At 40.3% G+C, this 6,437-nt stretch overlaps 1 pseudogene; it reads right to left on the bottom strand.

Annotated features, from left to right (window-relative positions):
• Positions 1 to 876: 876 nt before the first annotated feature.
• Positions 877 to 1,889, bottom strand: LOC116811170 (heterogeneous nuclear ribonucleoprotein A1-like; annotated as a pseudogene).
• Between the last annotated feature and the right edge of the window lie 4,548 nt (positions 1,890 to 6,437).

Here is a 6,437-nt window from a genome sequence, read left to right as displayed (position 1 = left end):
AAAACAGACCACTTGGCTCTACCAATCAGCAGGATGTGGGTGGGGCCAGATAAGAGAATAAAAGCAGGCTGCAGGAGCCAGCAGTGGCAACCCGCTTGGGTCCCCTTCCACACTATGGAAGCTTTGTTCTTTTGCTCTTTGCAGTAAATCTTGCTACTGCTCACTCTTTGGATCCACACTGCTTTTATGAGCTGTAACACTCACCGAGAAGGTCTGCAGCTTCACTCCTGAAGCCAGCGAGACCACGAGCCCACCGGGAGGAACGAACAACTCCAGACGTGCCGCCTTAAGAGCTGTAACACTCACCACAAAGGTCTGCAACTTCACTCCTGAGCCAGCGAGACCACGAACCCACCAGAAGGAAGAAACTCCGAACACATCCGAACATCAGAAGGAACGAACAACTCCAGACGCGCCACCTTAAGAGCTGTAACACTCGCCGCGAGGGTCTGTGGCTTCATTCTTGAAGTCAGTGAGACCAAGAACCCACCAATTCCTGACACATTATAATGCAGTGTTTCTAATTTCAGGGAGCTCTCTTGCTTATTTTAATTATTTTTTTTTAAAAAAAGACATTTATTCAACATCACGATCAGACTGTTATATTTAGCAATCAACAGCATGGGTGCAAAAAAAAATCTACATTTAAAACCCTTTGTTAGAATGCTTTATACTTTCCAAAGAACAGAAACTAAAATAACCTGTTATACAATTAGTCACAAATACAGTTCTCGAGTTTTTTGCCCATATACATGAGTATTTGTCTAAAACATGTCTTCTTTGTAGCAGCTAGGCCCTGCCACCACTGTGCTTGGCTGAGTTCACAAATCTGTTGTAACCTGTAGCTTCCCTGTCACTTCTCTGGCTCCTCTCCTGCTAAGCTTTGTTTCCTAATTTAAATCTTCTGCCACTGCCACAGCTACTGCTACTACTGGAACCGCCATAGCCACCTTGGTTTCGTGGTTTGGCAAAGTATTGGCCTCCACCATCATAGGAGCCAGAGCTTCTGCCTCCAAAATTTCCTCCCTTCATGGGTCCAAAACTTGAAGACTGATTGTTGTAATTGCCAAAATCATTGTAGCTTCCACCACCTGCAAAATTGCTTCCATCATTACCAAATCCATTATAGCCATCCCCACTGCCACCAAATCCACCACCACCACCATGGCTGCCACCAAAGCCACCACGATCACTGAAGTTTCTTCTACGACCAAAGTTGTCATTCCCACTGAAACCACCTCCAAGACCACCACCAAAGTTTCCAGAACCACTTTGTCCCCTTTGGCTGGATGAAGCCACTCGCCATCTCTTGCTTTGACAGGGCTTTCCTAACCTCACAGTTGTGGCCATTCACAGTGTGACAAGCTTATCCACAGAGTCATGGTCGTCAAAGGTTACAAAGGCAAGGCCCCTTTTCTTGCCACTGCCTCAGTCAGTCATGATTTCAGTCACTTCAATTTTTCATACTGTTCAAAATAATCTCTTAAGTGATGTTCTTCAGTATCTTCTTTAATGCCACCAACAAATATCTTTTTCACAGTTAAGTGGGCACCTGGTCTTTGAGAATCTTCTCTTGAGACAGCTCTCTTTGGTTCCACAACTCTTCCATCCACTTTGTGTGGCCTTGCATTCACGGCTGCATCCACCTTCTCCACAGTGGCATATGTGACAAACCCAAAGCCCCTGGAGCACTTGAAGTTTGGATCTCTCATTACCACACAGTCCATGAGCATTCCCCATTGCTCAAAATGGCTCCTCAGGCTCTCATCTGTTGTTTCAAAGCTCAACCCTCCAATGAAGAGCTTCCTCTGCTGTTCAGGCTCTTTAGGAGACTCTGACTTAGACATGACGGAAGGGAGAAGAGAGACTTTAACGATGCTTCTTCGGTGGCCTCCATGGGCAGAAAGGCCCGTATTTTATTCTTTAAACCTTACAGTGTGCCACATGTATGAAGTTTGTAAAGTATTAATGATCTTGTTAACCAAAACAAGAAAAAAATTTCACAAGCTTCCCACTTCTGTATTGTTTTATTATCTCAAAAGTTTAAATAAGATGTTCTGCTGCTGTTGTTCTTGATGTCCACTGTTTTAGCACCTTCCCTGATGTGCTTTGGAAGTTGATCGATGAATTTCTTAGACTTTCTGTTGGAATTACTTTAAGGGTGTCTTATTAGATGGTGAAAATTAGACTGAGACACCCTTCAAGTGACCATGTCATTGTTCTCTTGCTATGTCTTTAGCTTGATGATTAAGATACAATTCTTTTTAAAACCAAACAGCATTAGTTATGTTTCCCAAATTAGAAATCTATTTTAGTTAATGTTTTAAAGAAACACGAAGCCATAACAAAAATCACTATTGTTTTTACTCCTGAATGTTAATGAATGTAAAGAGGTTACAGATGTAGTGTTTAATTAATGATGTTTATTTTTTCTATATTTAACATGAGTAATTTTTCATTGTCTTTAAAGAGGAATGTTTATTGATTAAAGGTGAGAAATGACAGTTAAGACACCAATTCTGTGTCAGGATCTTTGACTGTATTATGCATCGTACAATTGACTTCATTTTTCATGAAATGCCTTAGTTTTCCTACTATAAAATAAGGACAATGATGAATTAAAACAAAACAAAACAAAAGAATAGAACACCATACCTGCAGCCCAGGGAAGCTGAGCCACTACCACTGCCACCATAAACTGACTCTCAACAACTATGAAACTAGAGACTGAGACATGGAAACACTGACTTAGGTTGCTACAATTATTACAAAAGTCCCTTGACTGCCATCTCTCTCTCCTCTGCCCCCTCCTCAAACTTGCACACACACACACACACACACACACACACACACACACACACACACTCTCTCTCTCTCTCTCTCTCCAGCCAACACGTAACACTTGGTATGTGCGAAGCACTATTCCAAGTTCCATTCTTATTACTATTATCATGCCATTTTACAGAGGAGTAAACTGAGGTAGAGAGAGGTTAAGTAGCCTAAGATTACAGTTAGTGAGTTGTATATGCTATTATCTGCCCTGCTCTTATCTCTGAACATTTCTTTGTCAGTTTTCCAAGTATCTAGAATTCTTCATGAACATATTTATAAGATGCTATCATATGTATTTGCCACAATTTATTTGGCCATTCTCTTATCTTGCATGTTTAGATTTATTTCCAATTTTTCTTTATGAACAGTAACTGCAATGAGCACTTGGCATACAAATTATTTTGCCTATTTCTGATCATTTTCTTAGGATACACTCCTTAAAATTCAACTCTTGGGTCATAGGCTATGAAGATTCCTAAAAACAGTATTTGAGGGTCAGTAGTTGTGAATATTTTTAATCCACTTGAGTATATTAATGGGCATACCAACCAGTAATATGCAAGAGTACTCATCTCACTGTACCCTCCACACTTAAACCGGGCATTTTCATCTTTTCAAGTTTTTGCTATAAGTATGCTGCATGCAATATTGGCATGCTCATACTAAAAATGTGTTCATTGTTTTTCTGAAATTCCAACTTTACTGTGTCTCCTGTACTTTATCCAGCAACCCTACCTGATGTGGGTGTTCAAACTCTCTTCTTTTTTGAGGTATTCCTCCATTGTGAGCCTGGAAAACAAGGCTGAGGCCTCTTACTGTGGAAACTAAGGGAAACATATATTCCCTTTCCACAAGCCCTGAGTGGTCAGGGAGTCCATAGGGGATCCAGGCTCTTACTGAAGACTTTGGATCTTGAGAGGTTTATACAAAAAGTGGCCATTTTGAATTCATTCATAGAAACTGCATCTAGCAGACCAGAATGTCAGATCAGTGGAGTCCAGATGTAGCAGTGTTTTGTGGTGGTGGTGTGTAGAGGTGGTGAAGGTGGTTGTTGCCAGTAGTGACATACCAACCAAGCTGGTCCTATGGCAAATCTTGACTGGGGTCCTCCCGTGATTCCTGACCATTTCTTTATCCTGGTTTACCTGCCTTTCTGTTGATTCTGTGAAATGCCCAATAATTTGCTAAATTCAGCCAGAGTCAGTTTCTGTCTTTTGCAACCAAGAGCCCTGACATTTATAAATACAAGCCCAGATAGGCTGGAGAAAATTTGAAATCATGATATTTCCAAACTCCTTTTGTATTCCTAAAATTGGAATTTTAAAAATTCTCCTCACCAAATGACTGTTCAAGGGAAAGGGATTTGGCATTTTCCAAAATAAGCACTAGATGGTGCTATGAGGTAATATGTTCTTGATTGTGTCGTTGCCCAAATAATAAGGATTAAGATCACCAATAATACCATCACCAAGGATACTGTCAACAAGAATAGCTAAAATTAATTGAGTGCCTCATATATGCCAGAAACTGTTCTACATGTTTGATAGAGTTGTAAACCAAAAATAAAATTCTAACCCCCTAGCCAACTGATGGACCCTCCCCTTGGCTAAGTGAATTCCAAAGTTAACTTGAAAAACTAGTTCAGGCCATGATGGGAAGTGGATGTCAGACATGCTTCATTATAACCTTCTCCCTTTTGGAATTCAGGCACAGCTGACCAGCATTAATATCAACACAGAGACATTAAGACTGATAGAGGCCAGGCGCAGTGGCTCACGCCTATAATCCCAGCACTTTGGGAGGCCAAGGCAGGTGGATCACCTGAGGTCAGGAGTTCAAGACCAGCCTGACCAACATGGTGAAATCCCATCTCTACTAAATACAAAAAATTAGTTGGGTATGGTGGAGCATGCCTGTAATCCCAGCTACTTGGGAGGCTGAGGCAGGAGAATCACTTGAACCCGGGAGGCGGAGGTTTCAGTGAGCCAAGATTGTGCCACTGCACTCCAGCCTGGGAGACAAGAGCGTAACTCTGTCCAAAAGAAAAAAAAAAGACTGATAGAACAGACTCTTTAAGTTTGATAAGAAACATTTACACTCTATTCTCTCTGAAGCCTGCTACCTGGAGGCTCCATCTACATGACAAAACCCTGGTCTCCACAATCCCTTATGGTAACCTAGACATTCCTTTCTATTGACTCCAGGTCTTTAGATAATAACTCTTTCAACCAATTGGCAATCAGAAAATCTTTGAATTCTTCTATGACTTAGAAGCAACCCCCTCACCTCTGCCCCTGCTTCCAGATGTCCCCACTTTTCCAGACAGAACCAATGTACATCTTACATGTATTAATTGATATGTCTCCTTAAAATGTATAAAACCAAGCTGTAGCCCAACCACCTTGGGCACATGTTCTCAGGATCTCCTGGGGCTTGTGTCATGGGCCGTTGGCCACTCATATTTGGCTCAGAATACATCTCTTCAAATATTTTACAGTTTGACTCTTCATTGGCAGAGTGAACTCATTTCTTACAACCAATAAAGCAAGTAATTTTATTAACACATTTTACAGAAGAAGAAATCAAGGCACATTCAGTTTAGCTAACTTATCCAAGATCAGAAAATCATTTACTGATGAAGATAAGATTTGAACCAAAGAAGCCTGGCTCCAGAGGCTGTACTCTGAACCAAAATGCTCTACTACCTGTCATAATTATATAATATAGCCAACATTTACTGATGGTCAACTGTGAGCCAGGCACTTTGTACAATGCAGTCATTATTGTCATTTTCCGTGTAAGGGAACTGAGGCTCCAAAAGGCTAAGGAATTCATGTTTCCATAGACACAGAGACAAAGCTGAGAGCATTTGTAAATGTAATTCCATGATGTTAGTAATGAAACAAAAATAAATACATAGATAAAATACTAATGCTTGTCATTTTAGAGAGTAATTCCACTTTGGGCAGAGGGAAAAATATACTTTGAAAATGATTGATTTACATTCCAATTGTTCTGTGATAAAATAAAAAAAAATACGATTGGCATGGTAAATGATTCCTTTTCATTTCAGCTCTTCAGTGTGGACAAAATATTTTCCCTCTTTTGATTTTTCCCTTTAGGAGCCAAAGACGGTACGAAAGCCAAAGGTAGAATTAGAGCCTGGCTTATTTGGGCTTTTGCATTTCTCATTATGAGGATGAGTGTGTCTCATGATCAAAGTAGATGAATTAGGCAGCACCAAAACATGTAACTTAGGTAGGCTCTGGGGAGGAACCGGCCCTCCTAACAAAATGATTGTAATATTTGTCTGGAAATGTGAACTAACTTAAATAGCTAAGAAAAGTTTGAGGCAGAAGAGTAATGCTATCAAAATGTATTATAAAACTGCAACATTTAAAACAGTGATAGTGATGCAAGAAGAGACAGATCAATGGGTCAGAATAGACAGCCTACAAACAAAATAAAGCAAAAATATGTGTGTATATGTACAAGTGTATGCATACATATATATGAATTTATAAGGTAAAGGAAAGATCACAATTCAATGGGAGAGGGAAGGATTATTCAGTAAGTGGTACAGGGATGATTTGCAATCTGGGAAA

This window comes from Hylobates moloch, unplaced genomic scaffold (assembly GCF_009828535.3).
Source record: "Hylobates moloch isolate HMO894 unplaced genomic scaffold, HMol_V3 SCAFFOLD_7, whole genome shotgun sequence".
Lineage (NCBI taxonomy): Eukaryota > Metazoa > Chordata > Mammalia > Primates > Hylobatidae > Hylobates > Hylobates moloch.
Note: the sequence above shows the minus strand (reverse complement) of the source record. Positions and strands in the feature narration are given on the sequence as shown.